Below are 20,424 nucleotides of genomic sequence, written 5' to 3'. Positions count from 1 at the left end.
TAGATATTCATGGCTCCAGTGGGATCAGAGCTGATTTGCGAGAGCCTGAACCTGTCTCCATTGCTTTGTGTACAAGTCCTTATCTGAGAAGTCCCCAGGTGGAGGGGGATCTCCTGCCTTCTGCGTAAGGAGCATTGATGGCAAGAGTATGAAGGGGCTTTCCAGGTCAGAAGACACAGGTAGGAGTGGTCACGCATTTATAATGGCTGTGACTTCGTGGGTCAGTCGGCTGCATTGCTGCAAAACATTGAATCAAGGATCCTTCTGGCGATGCCAATCATCCGCTCCCAAGAGCCTCCCATGTGAGAGGTGTGTGGTGTGTTGAATTCCCAGTTGCATCCCTGCTCGCTGAGGTACCCTTGCACTGTTTTCTGCATCCCGAGCTCCTTGGACGCTCCAACAAAGTTTGTGCTGCAATTAGACCTTAACTGTTTTGCGGGGCCTCTTAGCGCAAAGAAGCCACTGAGAACATTAATGCAGCTGGATGTATCTAAAGATTCGATTACCTCAGTGTGCACCGCTCTCAAACTCATGCAGTTGAACATGATGGCCCACTGTTTGCTCTCTGCTTGTCCTCCTCTGGTGCATCTAATGGTGATAGTCCAGGGACCAAATACATCGAGCCCTACATACGTAAAAGGAGGGCAGGCATTGAGGCATTCTGGTGGGAGGTCTGCCATACGTTGAACTTCCAGCTTTCTGGCAGTTTACACATCTGTGAAGTACTGAATTGATCAGTATTTTGCCTCCCAAGATACACAGTCCCGCTGCCCTGATTGCTCCCTCCGTCAGGTGACGGCCCTGATGCTTTACCTGTTCATGGTGATGGTGCGTGATCAGTAAGGACACGTGGCTGACTTTGGGCAGGATTACTGGGCTCTTTTCTGCAGCTGAAAGGTGAGAGTGTATTAACCGGCCTCCAATGCAAATGAGATCGTTCTTCAGGATTGGGTTGAGTTTCCTCAAAAGGCTGTCCTTTGGTATTGGTTTATTAGCTTGGAGGGCCAAAAACTCCTTAGCAAAACCTGCTCTTTTAGTTGCTTTAAGGATGACATCCTTTGCCTGGGCCAATTCGTCCGCAGTGTGAGGTAAGTCACATTTGTGCCATCCCTTGCATTTACTATTTTGGGATGAGCGCTTGTGGGATCTGACCATGTGAATGAGGAACGCAGTGGAGAATCACTGAAAGCATTCAGTGGTAGGTATTGATTTTTCTAGGTAGATGACACGGGTTTGTATTTGCGGCCAAATTTCCAAGTCTCTTTCGGGTTCGATCAGCTCAAATGTCTCGCTTGTTTGAGTTTTATATGCTGGTGGAGCAAGTTTATTATCGTGCTCATTTTGAGAGAAGACTGACTGTCCCAGTGTCTTCTTGGTTACTTTACTACCCTTGTTAAAGCCTTGTCGTGCTACCTTGATACACATAAAGCTTATGCAGGGTTGAAAAATTGAATGGCGGCTACTCTCTAGCACGTTGGTCTTGAGCATATTAACTGTCGGTTTGTGTACGTTGCCAGGGTACACCTCTCCTATCACCACCCAGCCCAGATCCAGGCGTTGGGCAAAGGGGGCATCGTGTGGTCCATTGACCTGCTGCCAGACCTTGTGCACCCTGAGAATGTCTCTTCTGAGTAGCAGGAGTATTTCTGCTTTTGGATCCAGTTCTGGGATGTGCTTAGCAATGTGGTGGAGATGTGGCTGGTGTAGCACTGTGCTTGGCATCGGAATCTCGGTGCGATTATTCAAGATTTCATTGCAATCCAAGAGCGGACAGAGACAGATGACAACTTTACCATCCAGCGACTCAAGCTGGAAGCCTTCTGCCTTCCTTCTATATGTTTCTACGCTGCCTGAGCAAGTTCTAAGGTAGTATGGGAACTGAATACTCTCTACGTTGAACAAGTCGAAGAACTCTGGTCTGACTAGTGAGCGATTGCTCTGGTCGTCCAGAATTACATAGGCTTTGATGGTCTTGACTTTGGCTCCCTTAGGGAATACCGTAGTGAAACAGATGTTTGAGCAAGAACGACTTGACTGACCTTGACCACAAACTTCTGTGCAGCTCGAGCTGACAACTGTTGTGTTGGGGTGATCCTCTCTCTCCCCACCGTCCTCTTGTGAGGGTGAAGGAGCTTTGTCAGTTTGTGGTAACGGGCCAGGATGCATGGCCCCTTCTTGATTAGTGCTGTTGCATTCCGAGCACTTCACGGGGGACTCTAGCGAGGTGAGAGGTAGAGGAACAGCATTTAAAACATATTTTTTTTCTCCTTGAGAAGGGCCATTCTCTCGTCAAAGGGTTTATTTTAAACGTTCTGCATTTTTTGCGGAGGTAGGGTTTGTTGTACAATGGACAATTCTTGCTAGGATCATTGTTGGTTGTGGAGACTTCAGTTTTACGCACCGAGACAGGTTTATTCATGTTAAAATTATTCAAAGTGGATTTGACTGGCTTGGTGTGAATTGTACTACTACCTTGACTCATGAAGCTAGGGTCATTTCGCTTCTTCGCTTCCTTGCACACAAACCTAGTGAAATACTTAAAGGGAGGGAATTGACCGCCGTTCTCTTCCTTGTACTCTGAGCCAACAGACATCCACCTCTCCTGCAGCCCAAATGGAAGTTTATTCACTATTGGTGCAATTCTGCATGAAGTATCTAGATATGACAGGCCAGTTAAATAGCTGTCTTCTTTAGTGCCTTCAATCTCCATGAGTAAATCTCCGAGTTCTCTTAATTTAGTGTGGTCCTTGGCTGACACCCTAGGAAAATTTTCCAGCCATTGAAATAGTGCCGTTTCAATAATTTCAGGGGCCACATAGCACTCCCAAAGTCTCTCCCATGCTTCGCGTAAGACTAGCCTGGAGATGTTGATGTACGCTGAACGTATGCGTCTCACCTGTTCACATGATTCTTTTCCCAGCCATTTTGTCATAAGATCCAACTCTTGGGTTGCTGCGAGCTGGACTCCACCGGTTGCATTGGCAAATGAATAGTACCGTGCACGGTAATTTTCAGGCTTATCGTCAAACTGGTCTCGTCCTGAAGTGACGAGATCTCATCGTGCTAAATACTGTGCCATGGGTTCAACTGCAAATGGCACGCTGGCTGGGGGAATATGTCGGCGGGCATATATATGATTGAGCGTGTACGTTCGTTATGGGATTTGCTGTTCTGAATTCAGCTTTTGCCTCTTCTCTCGCCAAGTCTGGTAAGTTCGGTGTCGAGAAGTATTTGCCGTCAACCCTTTCATTCTTGAGTTTGTCGCAAGGTTGCAAGCGTAAATTGTTTTCCTCATGAAATGGGACGTTAGCAAATAGGTATGGAGAGGAAGAATGAATCTTCAGGTCCATTTGAGATTGGATGTATTTGCTAGTGCGTTCCAATCTGGTCCTTTCTGAAGTAGATTTTACTTCACCTAGAACGTACATTTCTTCAGCGCTTTCTAATATTTCTGCTTCCACCATGGCAGCATCGGCTTCTTGGCATAGCGCCAGCACTTCTAACTCTGTTTCTATCCTTACCTATGCCAACTGTTTTTCGGCTTCTCTGGTAGCCTCTTCCCTTTCTCTGGCAGCCCTTTTCATTTTAAGTTTTGCTTCCTGTTCAGCGTATGACGCCTGCACCTTGGCGGTTTCTGCTTTAGCTCTTGCAAGGGCAGCCTTGTTTGCTGATGCCCTACTGCTCCTGGCTCTGGATGGCAATGACTTGACGCTTGATCGCGTGGCCATCATACCATTTGTCGAAACACCTGGTAATGCCACCTTTTCACTACAGTGTTCTCGTGCAGGTGTAGAAGCTCTGAACTAAACACCAAGTTAAACTGTAGTCAATGAGGCAGCATCGCAGTAAGATTAACCGTTTACTGTTCACTCTTCCACATTAACATATGATGAAAACTGTTGTTAAAACAATACAAAATATATACAGTATTTGTTTCCTTCTTGGCATCACATTTACATCATAAACACTTGCAAAAGTAAAACTACAACTAACTATATTACATTAAAGTACAACATACAGTCAGAATCTACCTACGCCATCAACAACTTTAAATACACTTCAACACAAACTATCCAGCAACGCTTTCAATAGCACAAGAAAATAATTTTTATCAACCGTCATTACTTTTAACAGAATCAGTGTTAACATTTTTACTCAAACATATTGATTGTCTTATGAACTTACGGCGTAGCTTCTATGATGTTTCTTAGTGCATAGAATGAAACTTTTCTTGCGCTGATCCTGCACACTCAAGCCCCCCCGGACTTCCCGTTTCTCCAAACTGGTATTTACCCACAACACGTGGCAAAACCGGGTGTGACGTCATCGCATGCCACAATACATCACAGACAATGAGTTTACTTTCAACAACCTTAACTTTAACTAGAAAATAGTTACAAACAAATTACTAAAGCAAAAATGTAATAAAGCTGAACAAATGCCTTAAGGGCAACACAGCAGCATCTATGGAAAAGAGTGCAGTCAACATTTTCAGCAGGGTCCTGCTGAAGGAACTTGCCCCGAAACATCAACTCTACTCTTTTCCAATTTCTCTGTATCCTTTTGATAATTTCATGAATGATGAAAAGATTTACCATGATGTTACCTGAACTTAGGGCCAGAGTTTCAAGGACTAGGACTGTTCCATGAAACATAGGACATTGAGGGGTAACCTAATAGAGGTATTTAAAGGGTGGCATGGTAGCGTAGCTGTTTGCATAACACTATTACAGTGCCAGCAACAAGGGTTTAGTTCCACCACTGTTGGTATGAAGTTTGTATGTTCTCCCTGAGTACATGGGTTTCCTCCAAATGCTCTGGCTTGCTCCAACAGTCGGAAGACATACGGGTTAGTAGGTTAATTGGTCACATGGGCTCGGGGCAGAAGGGCCTGTTACCATGTTGTATCTCAAAAAAATATTTTAAAAAAGATCCTGAGGAGCAAAGACAGGGTGAAAGTCCAGTCGTTTACCAAGGGAGGAGGTGGTAAAAACAAGAGGCATAGGTTTAAGATCAAGGTGAGAGATTTAAAAGGGACATCAGAGGGAGCTTCCTCACACAACGTGTGGTGCATATTTGGAATGAGTTGCAAGAAATAGTGGTTGATGTAGGCAGGCACATAAGCAATATTTAAAAGCTCTGCAGTTAAGTGCATTGGTAGAAGAGATTTAGAAATCTATAGATCAAATGCAGGCACATGGGACAAGCCCATTAGGTTACACATCTGGCATGGAAAAGATGGGCTGAAGAACATGTTTCCATGCAATATGACTATGACTGAATTTCTATCTGTCTTACTGTTGTCAGCAAATTCAGCAACCATACCATATGTGCCTTCCTTCAAGTCATTTAGTGAAATTGTTCAAAGCTGAGGCACACTGCACATAAGTTGTGAACCAGAAAAGACCCCTTTCTTCTTCTTGTTAACCAGTCAATCTGCTATCCACACTGACATTTTTTAAGAACTTCTTTTACTCATTTGTTGTACCTTGAACATTAAAGTCTCTGTCCTTTTTTTCCTGTTCAGCTAGTGTAAATTACTATATCTTTGGAATACCTGCTCAGAGCATCTGTATTTTACAACCTTTGTTTGATACTTTCATTAACTGATTTAATCCGATGGACAAAGATATTTTAGAGCCTTTCTTTGTTATAGCAAATTTACATTTCCAATTCAGTAATTTTAAAAAATTGTATTCCATTTGGGATATAATAAAAACCCCAGTATCATCTACTTCCTCTTGCAGGAAATTTAAAATATCCTTGTGCATCAGCAGTCCCGAATGTAGTTAATGCTTTGAATGATTTCAATGTTAATTTTCATGTATTAAAGTTAGAACAGTACTGTATAGCACACCATGGGCCCTTCAGCTCATGATGATGTGCCAACTTTGTATCCTACTCAGATGGTTTAAATGGTTTCATTTACTAACAGAGAACATATACAGTATACAGCCTGAAATTCTTATTCTTCGCAAACATCCATGAGAAACAGAAGAACCTCAAAAGAATGAACAACAGAAAAATGTTAGAACCCTCTCTCTCCTGCCCCACACAATCAACAGCAAAGCATCAACCTCCCCCCTCCCCCACCCATTTCAGTGGAAAGCATCAGCACCCACCACCTACCAAGAAACAGCAAAGCACCAAAGAAAGACTGTGATCTGCAGTCAACAAAAACTATGGTTCACCTGACAATTTGACATGCCACAGGCTCTTTCACTCACTAACAAGGGGCAGAGAGATGTCACCCTTTTCGCAGTGAAAGGGTAGACCAACAAACATTCGCTATTGCAATGTTACAGTCTGCCATGTCACTTTTTATTCCGAGATTCTCCTACTCAAGAATTGGCAGTAAACTCTCCTCACCATCAAGAGAGAGAAAGAGAGTGTGATTGCTTGACTACAAAGACCTCCATCTGCAATATTGCCTCCGCAAAATCCTGATGTTCCTTCTCCTATGATGCTGGCCTAGAATCGGTTGTCCACATGGCTGCACCCTGCGCCTGGAGAATGTCGGAAAACTGCCAGTTGGTCGGTGAGCTTCAAGAATGGGAACTTATTGCCATGAAAAACCAATGATTGATTGCTGTTGCAGATCAGGGACCTCGATAGAACCCCAACTACCTTGAAAAGAGAAAAAGAGACGTTGAAGAGAAGAATTTAAGCTTTTTCCACAGATGAGCTCGAAAAGACAGCCATTTGACGCCATCTTAACTCCATCCAAGATCAATCTAACCCTTCCTTCCTGCACCGGCCATAGCCCTCCATTTTTCTTTCACCTATGTGCCCATCTAAGAGACTTTTTAATGTCCTTAATATGTCAGCTTCCATCATCACCCCTGGTAGTGCATTCTGATGAAATATTGACTTTATTTTAGTAGAATATGAAAGAACAGTTTGATGTATATGGTAGATTGTAATGAAGAAAATCTCAGTATCTTTCTAAATCTTTCAAAATCTTTTCCTCAGATTTGTGTAAGCAGTGCTTTTGAACTCTTCTTAAGGCAGAGGAAGACAGGTATTTGATTAGCATGAGGAGTGAAAGGTAATTGCAGGTAGACAGGAATGTGAAGTTTACCTAACAGATCAGCGGATCAGTTGTGACCTTATTGATGGCAAAGCAGGTTTGTAGGATTGAGGCTTTCTCCTGTTTCTAAATTAATGTTGTGGCCCAGGGAAAATTACACACACAGGACAACAACTACTTTTTCGGGTTTTAATTCCTTTATCTGTTTTAAATGTTTAAGTGCCAGAAGAGGGTCTTAAGACAAAACGAAACAAAACATCCCCGCCGTTATAATCTCTGTTTAACATTTGATCCGCACACTTGTGTGTCCACCAATTGCATATGCAGTATAAAAATACAAAGGAAAAAGAAATCGCACAAAGCTGATACAGTACTAATACGGAATTAATACGGTACTAGTACGGTAGTGGCAATTCTGAGGAAACACAATACAAACAACATTAGAATCCTCCCAACCCTGAATCTTATACATAGCAGCAAAAAATGTAAGCAATAAATATCTCATCTAAGAAGTCTGCTACATTTTAGTACACACATGCTGAGCTTCTAAACGGAGACTAAACATTCACATTACGTGGTTACATGCACAATCAGTCATGATACAATAAAGTTAGACAAAAGGTACACTTTGGCACAACTTTTACAAGATACTGCCCAGGTAGTTAAATTACAGGAAGACTAACCTGCTTGGCTGATAAGGATCTTTGCAAGCCACGCTATCCAGCGTCGAGACCTTTACTCGTGAAAATCTAAAGTGTCCACATGTAAAACATGTCAAATTACCGATATTCCCGATTCGCCAACAAGCATAAACGAATTCACATGGATATTGTAAATCAATGCTCACCTTTCCTCACCATGCCTAGCACCTCTGGGGGAACTTGATCCCAAAGCCCCACCAGCTTCTGCAGCAGAAAGCAAACTGGTCTCCCTGCTATCCTGCGCGTGCATAATGACATCACTATCTCAACTATTCTAGCATTACCCGGATGAATGCCTAAGTACACTTTTAATGACACTGAATAGCATTCGATGGTCACCCAGTTACATTAAATACTTGTATCTTAAAACTGGCTATTAAATTCCAGAACAGATTATGTAAATGCCACTTGCCACTTTCAGCTACTGCCCTGATTTCAAGGCCTTATTTTAGTGATAATGATATCAAGAAACTTGAGTAAGATTGTAGTCATTAGGAATCGACAAGAAAACATTCTTATTAGAAGAGGCAAGCAGTGGTGATAAAGGATCCATTAGTCAGGTGAACAGAAAGGGAGTTCTGTGGACAAGAACGAGATTCCTGGATGGTATTTGGCTCCTGGGTGCCACGGTCCAGGACATCTCAGATAAGGTCCTTAACATTTTTAAGTGGATGAGTGAACAGCCAAGATGTCATAGTCCCTATAGGTGGGAAGAGTGTCTAGGTTCTGCAAAGGGAGTTCGGGGAGTTATGTGCCAAGTTAAAGGGCAGGACATCCAAACTGTGATCTCAGAATTGTTGGCTATGTCGCATGCTAGTGAGGCCAGAAATAGGAAGAATGTACAGTTTAATATGTGCTAAGGAGTTCGTGTAGGAGGAAGGGCATTGGTCCATGGGTTGAGATTCAAAATTGGTGAAGGACCAATTTTGATGATGTCAGAAATTGTCTGGCAAATGCGGATTGGGTCAGGCTGTTTTCTGGCAGAAGTGTACTTGGTAAGTGGGAAACCTTAAAAAGTGAAAGTTTGAGAGTACAATGCTTGTATGTGGGATGGGGTGGCATCGTTAGTCTTGCAAGACCATAGATCTGCACCTGGAAAGTCTTGCTTCAGTCTGTCCAGGCACAGGCCTGGGCAAGGTTGTATGGAAGACTGGCAGTTGCCCAAGCAGCAAGTCTCCCCTCTCCACGCCACCGATGTTGTCCAAGGGAAGGGCAAGGGCCGATACAGCTTGGCACCAGTGATGTCGCAGGAGTTACCAGAGCGAGGTTGAAAGCAACGTCGGACTGCCCTAGGGACTCCAGCTCCATATTTGTCCTTAGCATTTACTCCCAAAGCCTTTCCCGTAAGTGGGTATGGCCACAAGGCAGTAGAGGTTTGAAATCAGAGTTCTCCCTCACTTAGATGGACTGCATTCCCAGGCTGGAGCTCCATCTCCATACAATATTTGTATGTGCCTATCGGAATAAAAGGTAGAAGTTTTGGAACCTTGGTTTTCAAGAGATATTGAGGCCCTGATTAAGGAGAAAAAAGGAGGTATATAGCAAGTGTAGACCGACAGGAACAAATGAATTGCTTATAGAACATAGGAAATGTAAGAGAACACAGAAGAAAGAAATCAGCAGGCTAAAAGAAGGCATGAAGTTGCTCTAGCATATGAGGTGAATCCTAACGGATTCCACAGATACGTTAAGAGCAAAAAAATTACAACGAGAGATAGAAAATGCATGCCAAAAGTCATGGGGGATTTCAGTGTGCAGGGAGATTGGGAAAACCAAGTTTGTGCTGGATTCCAGGGTGGGGGGGGTGGGATTTCTAGAATGCCTATGAGATGGCTTTTTAAGCAACTCTTGATTGTGCTCACTTGGGGATCAGCTATTCTGGATTCAGTGTTGTGCAATGAACCAGAACTCACTGGAGAGCTTACAGTAAAAAAAACCTTTGGAACAAAGTAGTTAGTGGGAGTTAGAGGATTGGGAAGCTTTTAAAAACTCAATGAAAAGCAACTAATAAAGTCATTAAGAAGGTAAAGATGGAATATGAAAGCAAGTTAGCCAATAATATTAAAATAGATACCAGAAGTTTCTTCAGATACATAAATTGTAAAAGAGAGGTGAGAGTGGATATTGGACTGTTGGAAAACTATGCTGGAGAGGTAGTAAGGGGGGGACAAGGAAAAGGCAAATGAACCGAATAAGTATTTTGCATCAGCCTTCACTGTAGAAGACACTTGCAGTGTGGTGGAAGTTCCAGGTGTCAAGGGTCTTGAAGTGTGTGAAGTTACCATTACTAGAGAGACATTTGTTGGGAAATTGAAAGTTCTGAAATTAGGTAAGTCAGCTGGACCAGATGGTGTACACCCCGGATTCTGAAAGAGGTGGCTGAAGAGATTGTGGAGGCATTATAAAGATCTTTCAAGAATCTCTAGATTCTGGAGTGGTTCTGGGAGACTGAAGAACTGCAAATGTCACTCCAGAAAGGAGGGATGCAGAAGAAATAAACTATAGGCCCGTTACTCTGACCTCAGTGATTGGGAAGATGTTGGAGTTGGTTATTAACAATCAGGTTTCAGGGTACTTTGAGGCACATGATACAATAAGCTGTAGTCAGCATAGATTCCTCAAGAGAAAATCTTGCCTGCCAAATCTGTGGGAATTCTTTGAGGAAATAACAAGCAGAATAGACAAAGGGGAACCGGTTGATGTTGTACACTTGGATTTTCAGAAGATCTTTGATAAGGTGCCACTCATGAAGCTGCTTAACAAGATAAACAGGAATAATTCTAGCATGGATAAAGCATTAGGTGATTGGCAGGAGGCAAAGTGTGGGAATAAAGGGAGCTGTATGTGGTTGGCTGCCGGTGACTAGTGGAGTTCCACTGGGGTCTGTGTAGGGACTGATTCTTTTTATGCTATACAGTGCCTATAAAAATATTCACCCCCTCTTCCCCAGAAGTTTTTGTGTTTTATTGTTTTATAACATTGAATCACAGATGATTAAATTTGGCTTTTTTTTGACACTGTCAATAATAGAAAAAGACTCATGTCAAAGTGAAACTAGATCTCTACAAAGTGATCTAAATTAATTGCAAATATACAACACAAAATAATTGATTGCGTAAGTATTCATTCCTTCAAATCAGTGTTTAGTAGATTCACTTTTGGCATCAATTACAGCCTTGAGTCAGTGTGGATAGGTCTCTACCAGCTTTGCACATCTGAACACTGCACATTTTCCCCATTCTTCTTTACAAAACTGCTCAAGGTATGCCAGATTGCACATGGTTCTGGACTCTGACATGGCCACTCCAGGACATTAACTTTGTTGATTTTAAGCCTTTCCTGTGTAGCTTTGGCTTTATGCTTGGGTTGTTGTCTTGCTGGAAAACAAATCTTCTCTCAAGTCGCAGTTCTCTTGCATCAGGTTTTCCTCCAGGATTTTCATGTATTTTGCTGCATTCATTTTTCCCTCTACCTTCACAAGCCTTCCAGGATCTGCTGCAGTGAAGCATCCCCACAGCGTGATGCAGCCATCACTGTGCTTCATGGTAGGGAAGGTGTTTCTTGTGATGTGCAGTGTTTGGTTTACACCGAACATGGAGTTTAGTCTGATGGCCAAAAAGTTCTATTTTAGTTTCATCAGGCCATAGAACCTTCTTCCAGCTGACTACTGATAAATGCTAGCCAATATTTCATGTGAGTTTTTTTCAACAGTAGATTTCTCTTTGCCATTCTCCCATAAAGCTGCTACTGGTGAAGCACTCTGGCAACAGTTGTTGTATGTGCAATTTCTCCCATCTCAACCACTGAAGCTTGTAAAGGAATTGCCATAGGTCTCTTGGTGGCTTCCCTCACTAGTCCCCTTCTTGCACCATCACTCAGTTTTTAAAGACAGCTTGCTCTAGGCAGATTTACAGCTGTGCCATATTCTTTCCATTTCTTGATGATCAACTCAACTGTACTCCAAGGGATATTCAGTGACTTAGATATCTTTGTTTATCCATCTCCTGACGTGCTTTTCAATAACCTTTTCATGGAGTTGCTTAGAGTGCTTTTTTGTCTTCCTGGTGTAGTTTTTGCCAAGATATTGTCTGACCAACAACTGGACCTTCCAGATACAGGTGTAGTAAATATTTTTACTACCATCAATTGAAACACCTTGACTGTATACAAGTCTCCAAAAACAGATCTCCATTTAACTAATTATGTGACTTCTAAAACTAATTGGCTTCATCAGTGATGATTTGGAGTGTGCTATTAAAGGGGTTGAATACATATGCAATCAATTATCTTGGGTTTTATATTTGTGATTAATTTAGATCAGTTTGTGGAGATCTGTTTTCATTTTGATACGTAAGTGTCTTCTGCTGGTCAGTGGTGAAAAAGTCAAATTTAATCCACTGTGATTCAATATTGTAGAACAATAAAACATGAAGACTTCCGAAGACTTCCAAAGGGGGTGGGGGGTAAATCCTGCACTGTCTGTCAATGATTTGGATGATGGAATTGAAGGCTTTGTTGCAAATTTTACAGACAATATGGAGATAAGTGGAAGTGCAGGTTGTTCTGAGGAAGTAGAGAAGCACTTAGACAGGTTAGAAGAATGGGCAAAGAAATGGCAGATGAAATACAGTGTCAGGAAGTGTGTGGTCATGCACTTTGTTAGGAGAAATGAAGAGGTTAACTATTTTCTAAATGGAGAGAAAATACAAAAAAACTGAGATACAAAGGGACTTGGGAGTCCTTGTGCAGGATTCCCTCAAGGTTAATTTGCAGGTTGAGTCTGTGGTGAGGAAGGCAAATACGATGTTAGCATTCATTTCAAGAGGACTAGAATATAAAAGCAAGGATATAATGTTGAGAATTTATAAAGCCCACATTAGACCTCATTTGTGAGCAGTTTGGGCCCCTTATCTTGGAAAGGATGTGCTGAAACCAGAGAGGGTATAAAGGATGCTCATGAAAATGATTTCAGGGTTGAATGACAAACAAGAGAAAATATGCAGATGCTGGAAATCCAAGCAACACACACAAAATGCTGGAGGAATTCAGCAGGCCAATCAGCATCTTTGGAAAAGAGTACAGTCAATGTTTTGGTCCGGGGGTACCAGAAAGTTGGAGGAAAGTCAATGTTGTTCTGTTGTTTAAGAAAGGCTCAAAACATAAACCAGAAAATTATAGACTGGTGAGTCTGACATCAATTGTGGAAAAGTTATTACAATGTATTCTAAGGGACTGGATATAATAGGTATTTGTATAGACATGGGCTGATTAAGGATAGTCAGCATGACTTCATGTGTGGTAGGTCATGTCCAACCAATCTTATAGAGTTTTTTGAGGAAGTAACCGGGAAAGTGGATGAAGGCAAGGTGTAGGATGTCCTTTACATGGACAACGGCAAGGGATCTTGCAAGTTCTCTCAGGGAGGTTGGTGAAGAACGTTCATCAAGATGAGATAAATTGGATAAGACATTGGCTTTGTGGGAGAACCCAGAGAGTGATGGTGGATGGTTGCCTCCCTGTCTAGAGGTCTGTGACTAGTGGAGTGCAGCAGGGATTGGTGCTGGGTCCATTCTTGTTTGTCATCTACATCAACAATCTGGATGATAATGTGTTAAACTGGCTCAGCAAATTTGAGGATGACACCAAGATTGGGGGTGCAGTGAACAGCAAGGAATGCTATCATAGCTTGCAGAGAGATCCCGATCAGCTGGAAAAATGGGCTGAAAAATGGCAAGTGGAATTCAATGCAGACAGGTGCAGTAGGACCACCCAAGGTAGATCTTACACAGTGAATGGTAGGGCACTGAGGAGTGTGATTGAACAAAGGGATCTGGAGATATAGGCCCATAATTAGTTGAAAGTGGCATCATAGGTAGAAATGGTTGGAAATAAAGCTTTTAGCACGTTGGTGTTCATAAATCAAAGTATTGAGTACAGGAGATGGGATGTTATGTTGATGTTGTATGAGACGTTGGTGAGGCCTAATCTGGAATATTGTGTACAGTTTTGATCACCTCCCTACAGGAAAGATGTAAATAAGGTTGAAAGAGTACAGAGAAAACTTACGAAGGTGTTGCCAGGAGTTATAAGGAAGGATTGAATAGGTTTGGACTTTATTCCCTATAACGTAGAAGATTGAGAGGAGATTTGATAGAGGTATAGAAAATTATGAGGGGTATAGATGGGGTAAATGCAAGCAGACTTTTTCACTGAGGTTTGATGGGTGAAAGGTTTAAGGGGAACATGAGAGGAAACTTCTTCACTCAGCTGGTCTTGAGAGTGTGGAACGAGTTGCCAGCAGAAGTGGTGTATGCAAGCTTAATTTCAACACTTAAGCTAAGTTTAGATAGGTACATGGATTGTAGGTGCTTGGAGGGCTATGGTCTTGGTGCAGGCAGTTTAAATAGTTTTGGCTTGGACTGGATGAGCTGAAGGGCCTTTTTCTTTGCTATATTTCTCTATGACTTTGTTCAATTGATTTGAACATTTGGTGTAAAAGATAACAGTTCTGGCCATTGGTGTCCATTCATCACAGCCTCCAAAGCTTGACCATCTGCATCTGCTACATCAATGATCAGCTGTCAGTCCTAAATACAGAAGCAGAGCCATTTATGTGTCATTTCACAGTCCCCAGTTCTGTCTGCACTTTCTTGGATAGTGGCACACTGTGGCTTGGAGGCACAAATATCATAACAACATTTAGATGTGGGCTGATAAATGAGAAGCAGCATCCTCATCACCATATCAGGCAGTGATAACACCAGCAAGAATGAATCTTTATGGCTTTGCACCGTATTGCCTACTTGCACTGCACTTTCTCTGTAAATACATCACCTTATTCTGCATTTTGTTACTGTTTTTCCTTGCACTGCCTCAGGGCATTATGTGATGAAATAATCGGTATGAGTGGTATGCTAGACAAAATATATTTACTGTACCTCGGGACGTGACAAATTCAATTTCAAATTTATTGTCATATGACTACATATATATATACAACCAAAGGGAACAAAATTGTTCTGGACCACAGTGCAGCCACAAGTCATACACCACACTCAGCACATAAAACAACATATTACCACAAATAAGTTAATAAAATATAATCAAACTGTATGAAGTGCACAGCTCAGGTAAATAGTAAGCAGCTCACTGGCCTAGTGGTGAGATTTTAGTGATGGCAGGATATTCATTAGTATTACAGCCTGAGGGATTCTAAGGTATTACCTTCAGTATCCTGAGGGTCAGCTTTAATCAGAAACTTAACCTTACTAGTAACAGAAATGCTATGTTTCAAAGAGCAGATCAGATGGTGGGTATCCTGTGATGAGTGATTTACTTTTTGATTACCCAAAAATTTTACACCATCTGCAAAACATATCAGGGATGTCAAGAAATGCATTGGACTTCACTGGAACAACAGCATTCAAGAGTCTTAACTTTCTTGAGAACAAAGCAACTGGTTCAATCAGTACCCATTTTCACCATATGATTCTTTGCATGTTCCTCAATCTGTTGAGTTCTATCATCGGCTTGGGAAAGTTGCTACTGGCATACATTCTTCCAAGTTGTTAGAGCACTTTTTCTTTATTCTATGATAGAGTGGATGTAGAGAGGATGTTTTCAGTGGAGGGAGAGTCTAGAACCAGAGGGCACAGATTCAGAATACGAGGGCATGCCCTTAGAACATAGATGATGTAGATTTTCTTTAGCCAGATGGTGGTGAATCTGTGAAATTCGTTGCCACAGATGGCTGTGGAGGCCAAGTCATTGGTATAATTAAAACCGAGGTTAATAGGTATTTGATGAATAATGGCTTCAAAGGTTATGAAGAGAAGGCAAGACAATGGGATTGAGAGTTAAACCAGCTGTGGTTTGAATGCGTGAGCAGTCTCGATGGACTGAATGGTCTAATTCTGCTCCGATGTCTTCTGGTCTTTATTGTTACTGGATAAAGGTACTGGGATTCTTGTCTCACAGCAGTATGGACGTAATGTACCTTAAAATGACAATTAAGGCTGAACATTAAATGCTGGCCTTTTCAAATGCCATATAACGTGAATGAATGAAAAAATAAGAGCAAAAATTCGAAATCTTCCCCTTCGTCGAAGCCTGTTATTCTGCCATTAATCTACAAATTCCATTACTTTAATGTAACTTCTAGCAGCTGTTGTGAACAATAAATTTACTTCATTGGAGTGAATATTGAGTCCTTTATTGTACCCGCAACATAGCTGTCCATTGAGAATGCTTTGCCATAACATGCACTTTTGGTCACCATCAGATTTCTGCGTGGCCCATGAACCCCTGAGCTTACCTCACTATTTTGCTCTCTTTTTGCACTACTTTTCTTTGATATTTCTTACTGTAGTAACTTTTTACATATTGCATTGCATTGCTTCCACAAAACAAATTTCACAACACATTTCAATGAAAATAAACATCATTCTGATTCAATTTCTGGTTTGATTGATCTTGATTTCTTCTGTATTCTTAAAGTTTTTGGTTTGGTTGAATTGATTATGACAGTTATTCCTTCCTTGCAGTATTTGTACTATTTCTTTGTCACAGAAGTTTGCATTTTCAGCTGAGTTACATGATATTTTAGCAGAAGATGAGGAGGGGCAGCATAATCCTTGTCCTGTTTAAAGTTCTATAAACTTAGGGAAAGCTGAATGGAAAATTAAAATTAGCAATTGTAGATCGTATCAACTCCAATGATTTAATTTAGTAATTACTTATTTTGTTGCCCACAACTGTCAATTAATCACAGGTGGCTGGTATTATCACACTTATTTTGTTACATTAGCTCTCCTAGGTGACTGACATTAAGACATAGGAGCAGAATTCGGCCATACAGCCCTTTGAGACTGCTCCACTATTCAAACATGGCTGATTTATTTTCCTCTGAGCCCTATGTCTTGTCTTCTCATAACCTTTGATGCTCTTACTAATCAAGAACCTATCAACTTCTGCTTTAAATATATCCAATCACTTGGCCTCTAAAACTGTCTGTGGCAATGAATTCCACAGATTCACCACCCTCTTGCTAAAGAAATTCCTCCTCATCTCTGTTCTAAAGGGCCTCCTATTCTATTGGTCCTCGACTTCCCCACTATATGAAACATACTCTCCACATCCATTATGTTAGGCCTTTCAATGTTAGATAGATTTCAGTTAGATCCCCCTTAATTTTTCTAAACCTCTGTGTGTACAATCCCAGAGCCATGTAATGTTCCTCATATGTTAACCCTTTCATTCCTGGTATAATTCTCATGAGCCTCCTCTAGACTATCTCTAATGCCAGCACATCCCTTCTTAGATAAAGGGCCCAAGATTGCTCACAATACTCCGTCTGGTCTGACCAATGCCTTCTAAAGCCTCAGCATTATATCCTTGCTTTTCTATTTCCATCCTTTCAAAGTGAGTGCTAACATTGCATTTGCCTTTCTTAGCACTGACTACAATGCTTTAATATATTCCTTCCTTACCTGAAAGGAAGAAATATATGAGAGGATGAGGGAAGTAGTTATTAATTAATGTTTCAGGAGGTAGTCAAAGAGTACATCTTTTTAGTCAACTCTTGTGTCATAATGTACAATCCTTTACATTTGCACATCGTACAAACTCCAGCTGCAATTCTCAATCTGTTTTAGGATATGTAAGATCTGCTTGTCCATTATCATATTCATGTGCATTTTTATCATGAATCTCATTGTTTCTAGAATTCTTAATCAGTACGAAATCATTTTCTGATTGGAAGGGCATTAGAAATGTAAATCCAGTCCTCACACTTAATAGTTTCCAAGAGCTTATTTTGACTTTGAAGAATAATGAATCACTGTTGACTTGTCTGTATTTATTCCAATCTTCACTAATTTGTGAAATATGCGGTTTCATTCATATCTGGTCCACAGTTAGCCTGTGAGCTCCTTTATTGTAGGTCCACAAGTTTTTAATACGGATAATATTGATACTAAAATTTCATTGTGGCAAATCGTGTATTTGCTTCTCTGACATTTTGATCAGTCTCTAATAATTTTCAGAGATAGGTATTTTTTAGGGATGAAAAACCATTCAGGTATATTATTGAAAACTCTCCAACTTGAAGATGCAAACAGGCTTGCTTAACATGTACATATTTGAAATCAGATAATTCTCAAAGTGCTGTTATTTGGCATTCCATAGGGTTACATTTGGGACTTTATCCACCTTGTTTCAAAAGTAGTATTACCATTCATTGTTCATATAAAAAGATACTAGAATTAGGAAAATAAGGTGCTGTTGAAGACCATAGTGTTGTTAACTATCCATAAATTATAAAGTATCATTCATTTGAAGTGGGACCTGTTGTATCTTCTCAATGAAATCTGGAGATAATGTATTAGAATATACAGTTCTTTAGTCATATTTAGGCAGAAGTATTTTACATTCAAAAGACTACATGTGCTACTTTTAGCCCAGAAGTGACTTACTACTTCAGAATTATGACAATTTGTAATGAGTCTTTGAAAATAATTTTCACAGAAATAAGCTGGCAGTTTTTGATCCCAAAACCTTGAAAAAATTATCTTCTGAAAATTCAGTATCAGTATCCCCCAAAGCCTTTCCCATGAGTGAGTATGGCCACAAGGCAACAGAAGTTTAAGATCAAAGTTTTCTTTCTCCTAGATGAGCTGCCAACCACAGTTGATGAGCCCCATCTGCTCAAAGAGACTGGTCTTTTGGTGCCAGTACCCACCTTTGTCCCTTCTCCTGTCAGTAGAAATGGATCTGCTGGGCTTCGTAGAAGCCACAGGTGAAGGCCAGGAGCTGGACTTGGTTGACAGAGGCTATCTGAGGCGCGTACTATTGGGAGCATTTAATAAGTAGTTGGAGCTTATCCCCACTTCCTCCCTCGGCTATAACAGCCTGAAGGAACTGTAATCAATTTAGTGGTCATCTTTCCAGTTCACAATTCATTCTTAGATATTTTGGCGAAAGTAATTGTAACTATTACATATTGTCTGAAAACATATTTTTGTTTTGAAGTAGAATGCCTTGACTGGGAAGATTATCTTTTGAGGAAGGATTGGACAGCAGGGTGGACAAATACTTTGGGAAGATTAGGAGATTGAGTAGGTATTTGGTTGAAATGTACAAGATTCAGAATGGTCTTGAAAGGGTGAATACAGAAAAGATTATTCTGTTTGTGGGAGAATCTAGAAATGGTGTCACTCTTTAAAAGGAAAGGGATGAGATGAAACTTTTCCTTTCAGCAGATCATGAGAACATTACTCCTCAATGAGAGGTGGAATCAGTCTTTGCATAATTTAAAGGCATAAATGGATACTGTATACTTTTAATTAGCAAATATGGGAAAGCGGGTATGCGGAAATGTGGTGTTGAGGCCATAAACAGATCAGCTGTGATCTTCTTAAGTAGCAAAGCATGCCTGAGGAACTGAATGGCCTACTCCTGTGTATAATGTGTAAGTTTATGTTAAATAGTTCCACAGCTGTTGATTATCTTACCATGTCTGAGCAGATATGAATGTGCAAGCCCAGACAGTCATAGAGATCACTGCTATCTCCAAGCAATATTGGTTGAAGAACATTCCAGAAAGACTTGTTGGAGAACAAATAGACTTGAGAAGAATGGCTAATTTACCACAGTCATATAATGTCAATAACTTAGGGCCAGTGAAAATAAAATATTGAGGAACTTCTTTTAGCTGAGCTGAAAGGTTGAGTGAACCAATAAAATAAACAGGTACAGTTCCTATAAAAGTATTCACCCCCCGGAGGTTTTCATGTTTAATTGTCTTATATTAAATCATAGTGAAGTCAGCTGCAAGAAGGTTCTATGGTCTGATGAAACCAAGACTGAGTTTTCTGGCCATCAGACTAAACACTATGTTTGGCATAAACTTTACATAATCAAAAATGCACCATCCCTGCCGTGAGCATGGTGATGGCTGCATCATGCTGTGGGGACGCTTTACTGCAGCAGGCCCTGGAAGGCCTGTAGAGGGTAAAATGAATGCAGCAAAATACAGGGAAATCCTGGAAGAAAACCTGATGCAGTCTGCAAGACAACTGACTTGGCTGAAGATTTGTTTTCCAGCAAGCCAATGACCCAAACATAAAGCCAAAGCTACACAGGAATGGCTTAAAAACAACAAGTTAATGTCCTGGAGTGGCCAAGTCAGTCCAGACTTCAATCCAATTGAGAATTTGTGGCTGGACTTGAAAAGGGCTGTTCACTATTGATCCCCATGCAATCTGGCAAAGCTTGAGCAGTTTTGTAAAGAAGAATGAGGAATGTTTGCAGTGTCCAGATGTGCAATGCTGATAGAGACTGACCCACACAGACTTGAGGCTGTAACTGCTGTCAAAGATGCATCTGCTAAAGTACTGACTTGAAGGGGGTGAATACTTATGCAATCACTTATTTTGTGTTTTATATTTGTAATTAATTTAGATCACTTTGTAGAAATCTGTTTTCGCTTTGACATGAAAGAGTCTTTTTCTGTTGATCGGTGTCAAAAAAGCCAAATTAAATTCACTATGATTAAATGTTGTGAAACAATAAAACATGAAAACTTCCAGGGGGGTGGGGGCAAGTGAATACTTTCTGCAGGCACTGTAAATTTCACTTTGGTTAGAATATGAAGATAATCATTTCATGTTTTGTTATCATTATAGATTTCTTGGG

At 40.9% G+C, this 20,424-nt stretch overlaps 1 protein-coding gene across 4 annotated transcripts in view; it reads left to right on the top strand.

Annotated features, from left to right (window-relative positions):
- Positions 1 to 20,424, top strand: part of cep112 (centrosomal protein 112) — a 526,403-nt gene that overhangs the window by 105,596 nt on the left and 400,383 nt on the right. The window lies entirely within an intron of this gene.

This window comes from Hypanus sabinus, chromosome 23 (assembly GCF_030144855.1).
Source record: "Hypanus sabinus isolate sHypSab1 chromosome 23, sHypSab1.hap1, whole genome shotgun sequence".
NCBI classification, from domain to species: Eukaryota; Metazoa; Chordata; class Chondrichthyes; order Myliobatiformes; family Dasyatidae; genus Hypanus; species Hypanus sabinus.
This window is presented reverse-complemented; position numbering and strand designations above follow the sequence as displayed.